Here is a 17,652-nt window from a genome sequence, read left to right as displayed (position 1 = left end):
GTAGACAACTCAGGACACTGGCAATTTAGTTTCAACCACAAGTAACAATATGACATTACTACCTGGACCAGAAACCCACTGTGTAATTACCAGAAAACCCCACTCTTTGGTGCAAGTTAAGCGAAACTGTCGGAAATACCACACTTCTTAGGTACTCACCCTCATGCTCCCATTTAAACATCAAGTTTCTTGGAATGCACATGGTTTGGGTGTGGCCAGTGAATGTCATCCATAGTGATTCTGCAGTGTCTACCCCACAGTAAGCCGGCTGGTCTAGACTGACGGAGGCCATAGCCCAGACACACCATTATGGAGCAATTACATTTCTGACACATAGTATGTATAAAACACTGATGGGTGAAGATGTGGTCAAATGCTTCTGCCTGGCTGACAGTGGCACCTGAAAGTGCTGGGAAATGTGTCCCACATGAAGTGTGCTGTTTCTTGAAGTCAGTCCTCCCTCAGAGATAAAAACGCCCATTCTTAAGAAGTGAAGAGAACAGAAACTTCTCCCCAGGTCCACAAGAGGCTGGGCAAAGGAGCAGAGCCGTCTCGATGCAGTCATTTCCAGGAAATTATAAGTCAGCCAAAGTCTGTGTAACTCAACAACATTCTAGTGTGTGCCAAGGCCTAAACGAAGGAAGACATTGGGCCATAAAGACTAATAAAAACTACCCACAGCAAGCACAGGGTCGGTTAGGAAACATCCAAAAGCATCATTGTAGCAGGCCACCAAGGGTGTAGCTGAAGATGGTCAATTCAAACAGTTAGAGACAGAACTTTCAGGGCAAGAGGCATCTAAGCTGAAAAGTACAGGTTCGCCTTTCCTTCCCTGCCTGTGACCTTGGAGTGTGGGAACTGGGAATGTGGAAGATTTTGAGAAGGAAAAACAAACTTTTAAGAGCTCTGTTGCTGTTGTTTGGGGGCTGTTGTTGGTTTTGTTTGAGACAGTTTCTCTGTGTAGCCCTGGCTGTTCTGGAACTATGTATGAAGATCAGGCTAGCCCTGAACTCAAGAGATCCACCTGTCTCTACTTCCGATTGCTAGGGTTAAAGGCGTGCCCTATTTATAAGAGCTTTAAAAGCTCGAAGAGTAGACAGTGTCTTCTCTGTATGATGAGGATGGAATGACACTATCACTTCCAACACCTACTTTGCTGGCTATAAAGACAACTCATATATGAAGCCTAGTAATTAAAAGAAAATAAAGGGAGACTAATAGGTCATGATTAATGAAAAGGATAGGGATCTCCCACACACACCCCAAAAAAGGGGGGGCAAGTTCAATATTGGTCAAGGTCAGATATACAGCTAAGATTAAAGAAACACACAGGACTGTGGCAAAATAAAGAACAACCCAGTGTCTGTCAGTCTCTCTCTGTGCGTGTCTCTCTGTCTGTATCTCCCTCCTCCCTTTTTGAGACAGAGTCTCAATATGTGGTCTAGGCTGATCCTGAACTTGTTTTTTTTTTTCCCCCTTTAAAACATTATGCAAGAAAAAAAATATTATATATGAAGCAAAAGTCTGGGCCACAGGGCAGTAGTCCCATGTGTTTTAGTGTATAGAGAAAAGTGTGCCCAGTTTACAACCACAGCATATTACGGTGCAGAGAAATCCTCTGTGGGTTGCCGAGCTAGGCCTGAGAGAAAATGTACACAGTACTGCGTAAAACAAATGCAGCAGTAGGAGCAGCAGAACGGAACTCCAGAGGCCCGCAGTATCACAACACCTGCTCACATCTGCACAGCACACTGAATACCTAAAACTCCCACAGCCCTGGGGGAGGGAGGCTCTGAGCATTTCAGCAACATCCCTGTTGCCCCACTGCTGCAGCATCCTAACATAATCTTAACCTCTGTTCCAGCCAGAAACTCGGCGAACTACACAGTCTCCGTACCTTCTTAAAGAATACATATGCCCCCCCCCATCTATAAGGGGTGCCTTCCAGTAACCCCAGCAGATATCTCAAACCACAAAGATGGATGAGCCCTTTGTATTCCTGGTCTTTTTTCTATACACACATACCTGTTGTCTTAAGTTTCTTTTCCTGTTGCTATAATAAAGCAACTTGGAAGAAAGGGTTTATTCTGCTCACGTGTGTAACCCATCATGATGGGGATGTCAAGGCAGCAGGAGCTTGAAGCGGCTGACCACGCTGTGTCCACAGAGATACATGACAATGCAGGAACAGACAGTGATGAATGCATGCTGCTGCTCAGCTCCCTGTCTCTGTTTATACAGCTTAGGATACCGGCCAGGGAATGGTGCCACCCATAGTGGGCAGATCTTCCCACCTCAATTAACACAATCAAGGTAATACCTCACAGGCTCACCCAGACGCACATCTCCCAGGTTCTAGATTCTGTCAAGCTCCTGACACTAACCTATACCTATGATTGTTTAATTATAAAGTGAACAAAAAAAAAAATAACACTGATATTTGCAACTAGCGTACATTATTAAGTAAAATAAGGCTTACCTGGAATACTAACTAGCCTTCCAATACTGTAACAGTGGATGTGATACCTTTGACAGCTGCTAAGTCACTAACAGGCAGGTAGTACATACAAGGAGAGCAATCTGGGAAAAGGCATGATTCAACCAAGCAACACATCATGGAGCTGCAAACTTCATCATATTACTCAGAATAGGGTATAATTTTAAACGTGAACTGTTTACTTTTGGAATTCCCCAGTTAACAGTTCATACTAGGGTTGCTTATAGTTAACTGAAACCAAGAGCGGCACCATGAATAAAAGGTGACAGATTAGACAAATTCCTGGACCTTCTGGGGATTTTGATAGGCTAGCACTGAGGCTCAGTACTGGTTTCTCCCAGGTAGCTCTGGTATACATCTAGCACCCGACAACATGAAACTAGACCAACTTTCTCAACCAAAATGACAGCCTCCTGCTTCCCTAGGGAGCAGTCAGCATGTGTGGAGATATTAAGGACTGCTACCACTGTGGGGGTCAGGGCAGAGGACACTACGGGTATCCAGTGGTTAGAGGCCATCCCACAGCACCGTAAGAACTCTACATCTCAGTAGAGCCAAAGAAGAGAACCCTTGCTTCAAAACCTGGAGTCTGGGTACAAACACTATGTTCTGAGATGCTACATGATTGACAGCATCCTAGAGTCCGCCATCAGTTGAGGACCCCATGAAGATACACTGGACACACAGATTTACTTGTGACCCTGGCATGTAGCGATCTTCTATGAATTAAAACATCCCAACAAGGAGAGGAGCCCACCAAGAGTCAAGAAATAAGCAACTCCCACGTCTCAGCAAGTTACTGAAACTCACTAGATTTACAAGCCTCACCCACCCCAACAAACTTAGATAAGCAAGAAAGACTGCTAAGAATAAGAGACTGTCCAGCCTGTCAAGCTGGCTGAATATTATGTAGAGAACTCCAAGGTTTCCTATGCTGGAGCAGGCCTTTGGTGATATAGCTGTCTTTATAAGTAACCCCAGTATACTCACTGGTTCATCAAGCTGGACTTTGGAGATAACATTACTTTGCTCTGTCATTAGTTCCCTATGTGCGGTGGGCAGGCATTTGTTCACGTCTTCTCAGGAATAGTACCACACAATAGATCTGTGTGTACTTTGAACCTTATCCTTGGCCATTGTGAATGACTATTTGTGATAATTCAGTTTTACAGGTTTGTAGACAGGAAAGGTGAAGTCTAGAACAACTGAGAAAATACTTTCCTATGGTCAGACCTCTCTCAAGGCAGAGCCTCCAGCAGATTCCCAAGCTCAATTCTCCAACCAGTGTGGTCTCCCAATGCCAGTAAGAGCCAACGTAACAACTTTGCATTGAGACTGACCTTTCACAGGGGGGGGTGTGTGTATGTGTAAAAAGGGATGATATGAGGGTTTTTCTGAAGCCTCGAAGGAATCTATTGTCCTGCTGGAAGGTGAAGTTATTATTATTATTTAATCATTTCAAACACCAGGATTACAAAGTACACCCACTAATTTTGCCTACGGATACCACAAGGGAAATAGCCACAGGGTTCCATGACGGGAGCAGGAGGACTGCCTCCTGATGTTTCAGAGTTCTCCAAATGACTGCAGAAGTCTACATGGTCTCCCGAAGACATCCAGGAAAGGCCGATGGGTGAGTCAGTTCCAAAGGATTTATGTAGCACTCAACGGCAAGTATGGAAGGGTTTACCCTGAGGAGTTACACTGCTGAGGTCAGGAGCAGGTTGTGACAAGGTCTGAAGCAGCTTAGAGCAGGCTAATACAGACACATTTCAGAGCCAGGGGTAGAATTCTGTCCTAGTTCTGAGCAAGGAGACAGAAACAAACCTTTAGCTCTTGTTCCAGACTCTACTTAAACTACAGACCCCAGGGCTCTAAACAAAGGTAGCCAACACAATCCTTTCTTTAATCCTCGAATTCGTGAGCAACCCAGCATCCACCACAAAACCAAAAACTCAGCCAGGGTCAAAAACAAAAAACAAAACAAAACAAAAAAAACCACCAGCAAAAAGTTCTGTAAAGTAAAAAGGGAAGAGGGAGAGAAACAGGAGGTCCCGCTGAACCTGAGTCTGATAGGAGTGTGAGATTCTTTCTCTGATCTCAGAACCCAGGAAGGAACCTGAACACAGAGAGGGGCACGAGTAAATATACAATTCAATGCAACACATAATTACACACGGAGTATACTGCACATGTAATTATGCTGGGCTGCGGCTGGGCTGGTATTTACCAAGTCCTCCCATAAACTAGAATCAAAATGGGAAGAGCAATCGGGAAAGCTCGTCACTCTCCAACATTCTTCTAAGAGATTACCTCAGTGAGCTGGGTTCCCCAGAAGTGGCTGAAAGTGACTGAACTTGGCCATGAACTTCTTCTTTTTTTTTTTTTTTTAATGAAGCCAATTTATAACGATGTCATGCATTATCTGCTATGGAAATGTAAGACATGGGTGGAGAGATATGCATATACATAGAATATCTCTATACAGTTATGTACTATATAAAAGTCTTTAAAATTCTAAAATATGTTACAGCTGAAAAATACTGCAGTTTTTTTTAAGCCAGCTTAAATTTAATAGAGTGTTTAAATTCCTAGTTAATGGTAATTAGAGACCAAGCAGTATTTCTTTAAACTCTGCTAGACAGAACTTAATCCAATTTGGTAATCACTAACCTCTGGGCTTTTTTCCCCCTCTCCTTCTCCGAAATGAAATCCAAGCATTGATCTACAAAGGCTATAAACTGGCAAAGCATAAGAAAAGAATATTTAAAGAGAGATTGAGTGACTGTTACCTCAAAGGGCCAAGTCCAATTAAAATGGAAACGGGTCTCAAGGGCTCCCTCACTTCAACCGTTTATAAACTGGCACAAGAAATAACAAAAGGCACTCTCAGGGGGTGGGGATTTAGGTTCCCACTGCCCTCCCATCTGAGAACCACATCAGGGCATATCATTCACTACTGTCTTATATAACAGTATGAGTGAGGGCCATGCCTTCCCAAACCTATAGAGGCTTAGTCTCTATATCCTTTCCTTCCATCCTTTCAGGCCTTTGAGTCCCATGACTCCCTTTTCCCCCATTGTAGTTTCCCCTCTGATTCAGAAACTTCCATGTAAACCGCTGGAACCATCTTGAGAACTTGGGAGTCTGCCAAAATGTGCATTATCTCAAGCTGATTTCTGACGGCTTGTCATTGTCTTGTGTCATTTGTGTCCCCAGCCCCCTCCTTGACTCCAGTGTGGAATCTTCCCTTGTAACAGTATAGTAATGCCTTCTGCTTAGTGAGTAACGACTGACTCCAAATTCTGAAACCTGAATCCTGGACAAAACACACAAGATATCTTGCCTTCAAATTTCAGCCACAGAGGCATTGTGTTAGTGAATGAATATTGTCTGTAAGCGTGGTCTCTAACACGCTTCCAGTCCATACAGAGGGAAGTAGCTTTACCGACCAAGCCCTTCAGGACAGGCACTATAAGCAGTCCTTCAGAGACCCACATGCTAGTGCAATCCTATGCTGGTCCGGTTCAGCAGAAAAACGACTAAAGAGCGAGAGTCTGCCGTTCAGAAGAGAGTTTGCATTTGTTTTACCTGGTACAAGGGATGTATCAAAGCAAGGCCACAGGAACACACGTTCCTATCACCGAGACAGAGAAATCGGAACAGAGCTGAAGGATCAGAAGGGTTGTGCTGAGATGCACCTTCTCCAGACGAGTGGATTAAATGTTGAACATACAATAAGTTAATGAGTAACGTTCCAGTCAGGCCCGTCAGGGTAAGGTTTTCAGGTGGTCATTGCAATGGTATTCTAAGACAAGATGAAGAGCTTTCTCAATAATTGTGCAGCTCTAGGACATTTGAAAACAACAACAACAACACAGCATGGGGGACACAGAAATGGCTCTATTGGTAAAGTTCTTGACATACAAGTCAGGGGACCTGAGTTTGGATTCCCAGGACCCATGTATGAAGCCAGAGCTGTAATACCAGCACTGGGGCAGGTGCACACAGGACCAGCCCAGCGACCTGCTGGCCAGCCAACTAGCAGAATCAGTGAAAAACCCTGACTCAAAAAACAGAGATCAAACCGAGAAAGACATTCACACTGACCTCTGGCCTCTGCACATATGCACACATATGCAATGCACTGAAATATACAAGTGCGTACAGACATAACATGCAGCACACACATAAACACACACTCAAATGTAATCAACTATATGATGAGCTGGTGAACATCTGGGGAATCCATCAGAAAGGAAGGGTATCGCCAGGTATCCTAAAGAGGCAATCTATTCTGGGCTCCACCCCCTATGCAAGTAGCCTAAGACAGACTCCTGACATTCTCTGAGCTCACCTATTCAGCGTGCGTGCAGTAGGGCTGCAGCAACATTGGGTGAAGATCATGTTGTATTACCAGTTTAAGTGCAAAGTGTCACCATAAAGTGTGAAAAGATGTTTACAGATTCCCCTGTTTTCAGGCTTTTTTTTTTTTAGTTTAAAACCACACCTACTGAAATAAACACATACCATGCCCCTCCATTTGAAAGAAATAAGCTTCAGCCTACTGGAAACCAGATAGACTCAGGTTAAACCTAATGTACGCAGGCTTATTTCTACTTCCAGTTTACTTTTACATTTGAATAGGTCGAGCTGTTACAAGTGTGGTTAAGACACTAGAACAATGAGTGGGTGGGAATGGAGAAACCCGAAGATAACTTTGTAGCCGGGCCAACCATTGCTTCTTTTCTCTGGAAGGCAACATGCTATAGAAACCACTCTCCACGGTACAGTGCTCCTTTCTGGAGTTCAGTACTGCAATGAGAGGACTATTCTGCTCCCAGTCCACCTGGCAGATACATAAAGAACCTCACTGGGAGCCAGTTTTAAAATGTGTCTAAATTAATTTCCCTCCTGACTCGCTTGCAGCTTCGTGTTATCAGTAACAGCACCTTCTACGGCCAAAGCAATTTAGCAGAAATGGCAATGACGTTTTGAAGGATGTGGGGGAAATACTATTCTATATTCTACTATTACTTCAAACCTTAGTTGGTCAAGATGATTACTAGTAGATGGCCAAAGGCGCAGTCTTGATGGATGCCATGCTGGAAGCTGGCAGGGGAAAAGAGGCTGATGGGCTAGAACGTGACTATCTGAGATTGTTGTGGTCCTTATCATGGGTTATCTGAATTTGCATGTGTCTGCTGGGCACGGATTCCAAAATTCCACCCAAGCAGGGATGCCTGGAGGCTTTTTCCATGCGGGTCTCCGCAACAGACGTGTAGCTGCGCCATCGCGCGTAAGCATCTCGTCTTGTAGGGCGCGACTCGGATCAGTAATTGAAACCTTGCACACCGCAGGATTGCAGTGGCGTCTATAAATACTCTCCACTTTACTGCTGACAAGCAAAACGCGGGCTTCTGGCACCGCGGAGGAAGAGGCGGAGGTGGCATGTGATCCCGGACAGGGCGCGGGTAGAAATCGGGGAAACCCCTACTGCCAACGAAGGCATCACCCCAGAGTCTATTCCAGAAGGACCCTTCGCAAGCACACCTGGTCCGCGGCGCAGCCCAGGGAAGAGTGGGCGCGAGTCCTGGGAACCGACAGTCCCGCCGCCAGGCGAGGGCTCCACAGCGACCCCTGCGCGCAGAAACGCGCAGTGCGCACACGAGGCGCGCAGAGGAAATCCCGGCCCAACGCCCCGCGGGCGCGAAAGTCGAAGCGGAAAGGGGACACCGTGGACGCCTGGCGCTAAGCTGTCCCGAGCTTCTCGCCACCAAGGGCCAGGTCTCCCTCGGGATGTCTCCTGGCTACAGCGGCCTGCCCAGCGCACCGGGCCAAGTGGCCGCCCTCTACTGCCTCGGCTCCCACGCCTCCCTTCGGGAAAGAGGGGGGTGGCTGAGAGGGTCGGTTTCCCGGCTGAGTAGCCAGCCCCCTGAGCACCCGTGGCTCTGTAGACCTGCCCCTCCGGCCGTGGGAGGACGAGACAGACACACTCTTTTTCTTTTTGCTGCCTCCTAGCTCGCTATGGGTCCCACAATCGGCAGCATCCCCCAAAGCCGTTCACAGAGCTTCCTCGCCCACTACGCCCGGGGGCCTTCCCTACCCACTTCATGGTGGTCTACCTCCCCGCCTACAGCATCCGTGACGGAGGCTCCTTAACCACGCGGAGTCTCCTCTCAGTCTCTCTGTCCCTGTGGCCCCTCTCCCACCCCCAGATCACGCCAAGCAAGTTATTTTCCAAGCCTGTTGAGTCGTAGAACGGATGACTCCAGCCCCTCCAGGGACTTCCCCACTCACCCCCTTGGGGTCCCCGGCGTGAGTCACCCGAGCCGAGCCGAACCGCACACACCCGCCGCTCGCCTCCGTCCCAGACTGCGCGCGCAGGAAAAAAGTTTCCGGCGTTCCAGGGAAAGTTTTCTCGCTGGAGAGAAACTAGCTATGTGGATGGTTCTCGCCTTGTTCTTTCTCCCTAGGTCCTCTCCCTGCTCTGCCCTCCGGCTGGTCACGTCCAGCCCGGGTTTCTCTCCGGCATAGTCTCAAGAGTCCGGCTGGTGGCTTTCCCTCCCCTCTCAACTTACGGCCGCCTCCTCTTCTCCTCCCCCTCCTCCTCCCACTTTTCCTGTCCGGTGCACATCGCTCTAGTTTCTCTCCAACGCCCCCGCCTCTCTTCACCCCATCCCACGCCTCCTCTCTCCAACAACAAGAGGAGGCAGGGGACCCTGCGCTTAAATGCACTTCAGCAATTTCGGGAAATCAAGCTTGCGGTGCTAAAAAGCAGCGGAGGATGCTGCAAATCAAGGGAACCCCGCGCTACCTTTCACTAACTAACCCAAGATGAGATTGGCCTCCCACTGCTAACCACAAGATAAGAAACTCCCCCAGGAGCCCAGAGGTGTTAGTGCGACCAGATAAAAAGGAGTGGCGTCCTGCAGAACACTTTGGAAGCCGAGAGAGCTTTTGTTGCTGCTTTTAGGGCGCGCACGCGCGATGTGTTTTTAAGGAAAGGTTCTCAAACCGATTCCCCACTAGCTTGCTTCTCTAGCGTTGCAAAACAAATGTAAAGATCTGGGGTTCTCTTCCCAGGCGAAGATTTCACAAACAGGACAGATCTCCCAGAACTGAGACCACAGAAAACCAACCAGTTCTAAAATTTAAGAACAATGTAAAATTACTTTGGAAATGTGTTGTTGTTCGGTGGGTGCTAAGAATCTGAGCTAGTGGTGGTGCACACGTGATGCGAGGACAGCGGAATTTAACTTGTGGGTGGAGACCCCTTTGGGGGTTGCCCATCACTTATCTCGCATGCAACATACTTACATTACAATTCATAACAGTATGAAGTAGCAACAAAATAATTTTACGGTTGGAGGCCACCACCACATGAGGAACTGTATTAAAGGGTCTCAGCCTCAGGAAGATTGAGAACCACTGTAGTGCTTTGCAGTTAGGCAGGAAGATCAAGAGTTTAGGGCATCATGCTCTGCACAATGGGTTCTGTTCCACCCTGGCTCCTCTGAGCCCTACTCTCAAAAAAAAAAAAAAAAAAAAATTAAATGCAGCTATTTGCAGGACTCCCTGCTCCCTGCTTGCATAATTTTACCCTGTGGTTGAGCAGGGCAAAACTACTTTTAAAGCATTGTCCAGCCTCATATCAACACGCAAACTTTGAAACCACAGTGCTTCTTTGTTGTTGTTAAAACCAAGCACACTTAGAGCTTGCTTTAGTCACTGTAATACTATGACACCTTTGTGTTAAGGTGTAAGTGTAGATAAGCCTCTGGCCCCTCACTTGTCATGGATATTAGAGAAATCTAAAAGGTTGTAAAGAGTCTCCAAGATTACAGAAGGCCCTTAAATCTCACCCCAAGGATCCCATCTATAACTGGGGAGGGTGCACAGCCCAGTGCAGAAGACAGTAAGGCCTGGGGGAGCTGGGCCATGGTCAAGAAGGGAAAGCTGGCCTCCTAGAGGTGGCACAGTCCTCTAAGTCCAGCACTGCAGAAAGTGGATCTCTGAAGTTCAAGTCAGCCTGATCTACATATGGAGTTCCAGGACTGCCAAGGCTACACAGACCCTGTCTCCAAAGAAAAAGAAAGGACGAAGAAGAAAGAGGAGGAGGAAGAAAGGAGGAGGAGAAGGTGGAGGAGGCAGCCAAAAAGCCTACAGCTACAAGGCAGGGTACATACAACACCTCCTTCCAAGCTTCAGCGTATTATCCAATTACTGAAGAGTTGCCAAGCCCCAGTTTACTGACTTGAAATAGCAGTAAATACAATCTATCTAGGGTCATTAATAAGGACTTAAAGAATTCACACTGAGGAAGTACACAGAATCTCTACAGGAACTCACAAGACAAAATACTGTTATTACTGTTACCCCAGCAGTAGGGAAAGGATAACCTTGAGCCCAGGCATTTCCCTTGCTGGGGCCCCTCCCCTACAGCTCTTTGTTCAAGGAGAGCTACTTTATTCCATCTGCCTGTAAATACAGCTCTTGAAAGCAGTAGCCAGAGAATCCCAAGTTCCAGGTCAGCCTAGGCTATGCAGGAAAAAAAAAAAAATCTGTCTCAAAATAAAATAAAATTTTACTTCCTTCCAATACCTTCACTATTCTCCGTTTTTCCTTTAGCACCCATTATTGCATTATATAAATTAATTTTCCTAAATTTAATCTCCCACCTCCCACATATAGCCATCTAAAAGCTTTTCCTTTGTTCACTGACTAATATTTCCCAAGTTACCAGACCAGCACCAGGCACATAGTATGTCCACGGTATATGCTTTAGGAATAAATGTCATGAATAAATTCATTCCAAGCCGACTGCCTGTGATGGGCAGGGAGGGCTTTGTGCACGCAATAGGGGGAAATGACTAGATCTGTCTGAGAGGAGACATTCTTCCCGTGGATAAAGTTCCTTCCTGGGAAGCATTCACAGTGAAGGAACAGGGGAGAGGTCATGAAAAGTATTCAAAGACTGGGAGTATACTTTAAAGAGGTTTTAAGTTCAAGTTTTGCTGATTTGATTTTGTTTTTGTTTGCTTGCTTGCTTGTTGAGATAGGGCTCTAAAAGCCCAGGCTGGCGCCCAACTCCCTCAGCCCAGGATGATCTTCAATTCCAAATCCTCCTTCCTCCACCTCCTGAGTGCTGGGATTACAGGCTATGGACACCACACCCAATTTAGTGTCGTAAACAGAATCTTCCTAAAACGAGCCAGTATTTTGGTGTAAATAGGACTTCTCTAATGCCATTCTTTCATGCCTGTCACTTTGCAAATTAAAAAACAAACAAAACTGTCCAGTGAGCTCTGTCTTTTCTTACCAAGAAACAGTGGAGTCTTGTTCGGGAGCACAAACAAGATTATTTAAACATTCACCTGTGAGATGGGCTGTGGTGGTGCAGGCCTTTAACCCCAGCACTTGGGAGGCTGAGGCAGGCAACCGATCTCGATCTCTGAGAGGCCAGCCTGATCTACAGAGCTAAAACAGAGAAACCTTCTCTCAAAAGGACAAAACAACAAAACAAAAATAAAAAAAAAAAAGACTTATGGAGGAGAAAATGCCAGCTAGTTCTTTATTAAGCATATCCCTGTAGAGTTTGTAATGGAACCTGGCCCAAACCAGGCTACAGGTAAAAGGATAACTCTTAGGCAGCCTATTGTAAGTTGTGATTAATATTTACTATTGATATATCTTCTGGTTAAAGCTGCTGTTAATCCTAAACAGCTGTATACCCAAATCACCACAGACACTGGGATTTATTTAGTTAACCTAGAACACAATGCTGGGCAATAGTTGTTCCATCCTAAACCTCCAAGCCTTCATAGTTTCCTAACATTTAGATTTCCCACATTATACTTGCTTTTAGTGATATATTAGGTCCAGTCCATTTCTCCACATCGTTCCAAGATCTGTCCTCCAGCTCTGCTGTCCTAGCTCTGCCCTTCTCCCTCCTCTGCCTCCCACCTTCTGTCCTCTGGCTCCTCCCTCTCTTCCTGCTTCCTTTCCCTTGCACATCATTGTGGCTAGTTGCTTTATTTTGGCATGTTTACACAGAGTTAAGACAGGTGATGCTTAGAAAAAGTATCACAATGCAATGTCCGGATTGAAACCAGAGAGTGGGGAAGAGAAATCAGCATTTGAATGAACAAGGTTAAAGTATATAATTCCAAAAGAACATTATACCAACAGCAGCCCTTTTAGGACTAAGATGGGAACCTGACAGGTTCAGCCAAGCTCTGGATTTGTCCTTTGACATACTTTGTGTCAAAATGTATTGGGTAAATCATATTCTGGTTTTAGGACTTGAATTAGAAAAGGAAATAGAGCTGGGAGGTGGCTCACAGCTTTGATCTCAACATTCTGGGAGTCAGAGGCAGGAGGATCTCTGTGAGTTCGAGGCCAGCCTGGTCTACAAAGTGAGTCCAGGTTCAGCCCATGCTACACAGAGAAACCCTGTCTTGAATAACCAGAAATAAAAGAAAGAAAGAAAAAGAAAAGAGAGAGAGAAAAGAGAGGAAAAGGAGAAAGTGGAAGGGAGGATGAGAAGAAGGTAAAAGGTCATGACTTGTCAGAACTCCATATTATAGAGGCTGCAGACTGTCTGCGGCTGGACTAGTTAGATGCATATGATTGGAACTCCATGCTGTTCCATTTTCTTAAATCAGAAAACAGCCTGCCCTGAAGAACCTGGGAGCAGTGGTGAGAGCCTTACTGTCACATGCAGGACCGTGTGACCAGCACTGCGCTGCTTTTCTCCCTTGGAGAGGACACACAGTTTCCAGTTTGTCACAGTCCCAGCCACTCCCTGCTTCTCTGGTTCCTGGCCTGTTCAGTTTCCCAGCCACTCTCACTACAGCTTGAGAGGGATTCTGTGCGAGGAGGGGCGAGAGCTCTGAGTAAGCAGATATCATGCAACAGACTACCATGGGCTTCAAACATACTTTTTTCCCCTAGCAAGAGAACCCATTGTTTTCAAACAAAACTTTCCTGGGTGTGACACTTAGCAGTTTGAGCACTGCTAAGGTAAAGGAAGCCACAGAGGAGACTGACAAGTGGGCAAGGAGGGCAGGGAGAAGCAAAGGCCTTTACTGGGGTGGACCCTAGGCACACAAACTACCTTCAGTTCCAGAGGCCTGCTGTCCTGCTTTTCCATTAGTCTCATGGCAACCCTGCCCATGCAACCCTATCACTCATTCCCACCCCAGAAGAGACCTAATCAGACCACAGTCAGGCGAGTGGTCCAACACTGTCACAAGCAAGAAAGAATAAAGCAGGGCTTCAGCAAAGTCAACACAGGACTTTCTCTTGTCTCAGTAACTGCTTCTGTCTCTGATTCCTCACAGGAACTGTTCCAGTTGACAGAAGTAAGCTACTCAACACTTGAGGACTTGGTATTCAAATGGGGTGACACAGTGACTCCACTTTAGGCGACACAGGTGTGCGTTCCAGTTCACATGACCTCCCATACCTCAGCACCTTTGTTGTCTCATGCCTCATCAGGCAAGTATTCCAGTGTGGGAAGGCACGGCATCCCTCCAAACCTCGTCTCATCTCCTTTGTGTCTGTGACTCTGTGTATGCACTTGGGGGAAGGAGGCATGCACATGTGTGCACATGGGTGTGGAAACCAGAGGATGATGTCAGATGTCTTCTTCAGTCCCTCTCCACCCTATTTTTTGAGATAGGGTCTCTCATTGTCTAAGTTAGGGTTTTATTGCTGTGAAGAGACACCATGACCACAGCTACTCTATAAAGAGAAATGTTTAGCTGGGGCTGGCTTACAGTTCGGAGGTCTAGTCCAATATCGTCACAGCAGTAAGCACAAAGGCAGACATGGTGATAGAGAGGCAGATGAGAGTTCAACAGCTTGATCTGAAGGCAGGAGGAAGAGAAGGCAACATACTTCCCCCAACAAGGCCACACCTGCCCCAACAAGGCCACACCTTCTAAGAGTGTCACTCCCTACGGGCCTATGGGGGCCATTTTTATTCAACCCACCACACTCACTGAGTCTGAAGCTCAGACTTTCAGCTGGGGTGGCTGAACAGTGAGCTTTAGGGATGGATCTTTCCTGTCTCTGCTGTCACAGTACCAACATTACAGGCACAGATGCCCAAATCCAGCTTTTTACAAGCACTTCTGATGTGCTTTATGGACTAATCTCCCTGTCTGTCTCCATTTCCTTTCTTTATGGGGAGGGAGGAGACTCTAAAAACCCAAGATCCTTTGGCACAGAGGTTACGAGAACACAGGTAGACCTCTGAGCCGCGTGCACGCTGGTACACAGTTTTCAGGCCTCAAATCTGCAGTCATAAAACAGGTTAATGTAGTTACTCATGATTGGTACCAACCTGGATATGGAACTCCTGTAAGCACTTAGGCGTCCTCAGCATTCACTGGCCATAAAAACAGGACCATTTGAGAAATGTGTTCTGTATCTGACCTAACTGCAAGGTATAAAACCAGAGACCTTTGGTACAGAAGGCAGGTTTAGCACACAGGCTCACCCTCCTGCCAACATCCACCAAAAAAACCCATTACCTTGAAGTGTGATTGGAGGAGAAGCAGGTAGAATTTAGATGACACAAACAAACAAACCATCATAGAAGCCACTTACAGGTATTTTTGCCAAGAACCACCACTCTTCCTACTCTAATATGGAGTAATGGATGGTTCCATGACTTGTATCAAGTGGCTGGAAATGGCGGGTACACACCAACAAAAGAGAACATGAGGTGTGACAACCAGAGTACATTTCTGGAGAAATAGTTCAGAATTTTTGTCCTCTTGTAGAGGACCCAGGTAGGTTCAATTCCAACTACTCACAATGGCTCACAGTCAGGCACTGAAGGTCCCCATGGTCAGCACCCTCTTCTGGAGACACCAGGCAGGAATGTTGTACACAAATGTACACACAGGCAAAATAATCATACACGCAAAATAAAATAAGCAAATCTACAGTGATGATAATAGTAATCAACTAAGGCAAGCTAGGCTCAGTGGATTAAAATGCTTGCCTCTGTCTGAATCCCCAGAAACTACATAACAGCTGGGGGCCAGGCACAAGCATCTGTGACCACAGCGCTGCATGCAGACGTAAGGTAAAGACAGGAGACAGGAGAATCGCCAGCTCTCAGGTCAGCTAGCCTGGCTTGAACTCGGCAGTGAAAGAGAAGCAGCAGCCCTGGTCTCAAACAAAGTAGAAGCTGAGACCAACATCCAAAACGTTGTCTTCTGACCCGCAGGTATATGCCATGGCATGTTTTATGCTTTCATTCACACACACAAACAATGTGCACACATGAACACCCCCACAAACACACGTATTTTTAAAATTTTAGTCATAAAAGAATTAAAACTAAAGTTCTGCGTGTTGGACTAATGATATGGCTCAGTGGTTTAAGGCTGTTCCTTGTCTCTAAGCCTGATGACTTGAGTTGGACCCCAAGGACCCACATAGTATAGGCAAAGAACAACACCTGAAAATTTTCTCCTGACCTCCATATGAGTGCGTGTGGACACATACACACACACACACACACACATACACACAGAGACAGAGAGTCAGAGACAGGAAGATAGAGGGACACAGACAGAAAGATAAAACAAATAGATAAAAGTAAATTAAAAAAATTAGGTGGTCAGGTATAATGTTGCATGCTCTTAACCTCAGGACATGGGAGACAGCAGTGGCAGGATTTTAAGTTCCAGACCAGCCTGAACTATATAGTCGTATCACAAACAAACAGAAAACCCACATCAAAAACAGAAACTCAAAACTATATGTACTTTGAAATGATTAACCTCTCCTGGGTTGATCCCACCAGCCTCCCCACACCCGGAAGATATTCTACTATGTCACATGTTCCTTGTCTTCTGGCAATCATCACAGCCTCTTGACCACTCTATCCTTATGACCTTTCTTGCTTTCTCCTCCAATCAGCACCAGCAATAAGGCCAAATTAGAGTCTCTTGATCTCCTGAATGACCAATTTATTGGTCCTCTCCCTGGCTCTGATTCATTTCCCAGCCCTCCCTGTTCTCAAGAGCCTTCTGCCCTATTCTCTGGGTCCAATGGTTCAGCACCAGCAAAATCCTGGAAACTCTATCTTCTTATCAGCCTTTACGCCTAAACTTAGGAGCATTCAATATTTTGATCTCAGGAGACTTTTAATCATTTTTTAAAGTAATTCAGGATCCTAAAGAGCTTTTATTTGTGTAATATCTGTCCATACTTCCTGTATTTAAAATTAAAAAGTAAAATGAATACAGTAAGTTTAAAATAATAAAATCACCATGTATTTTGCGAAAGATAAGATTGTTCAGAATGGCAGCATACTGGGAAGGAAAAAAACCATTGTGTCTCTATGATACTCTTTTCTATCCAGCTTAATAAAGGACAGCGGAGGCAGTACACACCTGTAATCCCAGCACTCAGGGAAGCAAAGGCAGGTGGTTCTCTGTGAGTTCAAGACCATCCTGGTCTACAAAACGAGTCCAGGACAGCCAAGGCTACACAGAGAAACCCTGTCTCAAAAAAAAAAAAAATAAGATAATAATAATACAGTTGGGTTCTGCTATTTCTAAATTCAGCAATTTTTTTCCTGACAGGGTTTCTCTCTGTAGCCTTGGCTATCCTGGAACTCACTTTGTAGACCAGGCTGGACTCAAACTCAGAGATCTGCCTGCTTTTGCCTCCCAAGTGCTAGGATTAGAGGTGTGTACCACCGCCATTGCCCAGCTTTGCACTCAGCCTTTTGCACTGACACATACACATTGCCTCCAGAATAGCAGCACACTTGTGAAAAAATTGGTATGAGGAAGGTGAAGAGTACCTTAGGGTTTCTGTTAAAATAGTGTTATTCTCATGAATCTCTGACAGAGCCCTGGGAAATGACCTAGGTCTTAGAACACCTGGAGAATGACAGTCCCAATGGGAATGCTGGCTCTTCCTTGTTTCCTCACAAATCCTCCAAAAGGTATTGCTTGCTCTCCAGTATTCCTCGAAATGCTGGGCGGGAAGTTAGAGTGTTTGTTCTCCTTGTAATTCACACTCCTGCCAGACACAACATCGTCTGGCCATTCTTTTTTTTCTGTGGTCACTGTTGACTCTAGAGTCATCCCACATCTTTCCTCCAAGTTTTCATTATGGTT

General features: G+C 45.9%; 1 protein-coding gene across 8 annotated transcripts in view; it reads right to left on the bottom strand.

The window, feature by feature from the left end:
* The window catches only part of Prr5l (proline rich 5 like), a 168,043-nt gene that overhangs the window by 63,970 nt on the left and 86,421 nt on the right, over positions 1-17,652 (bottom strand). Inside the window, exon 1 of one of the 8 annotated variants that reach the window (XM_021651906.2) lies at positions 8,798-9,082. The exons of the other annotated variants lie outside the window; for them this stretch is intronic. The gene's annotated coding sequence lies outside the window, so the exon portion shown is untranslated. Of the gene's footprint in view, positions 1-8,797; positions 9,083-17,652 lie in introns of those variants that run through there. 8 annotated transcript variants of the gene reach the window in all.

The sequence above is a fragment of the Meriones unguiculatus genome, chromosome 18 (assembly GCF_030254825.1).
Source record: "Meriones unguiculatus strain TT.TT164.6M chromosome 18, Bangor_MerUng_6.1, whole genome shotgun sequence".
In the NCBI taxonomy this organism is placed as follows: domain Eukaryota; kingdom Metazoa; phylum Chordata; class Mammalia; order Rodentia; family Muridae; genus Meriones; species Meriones unguiculatus.
The sequence above is the reverse complement of the archived record's forward strand: the minus strand, read 5'-3'. Positions and strand labels throughout refer to the sequence as shown.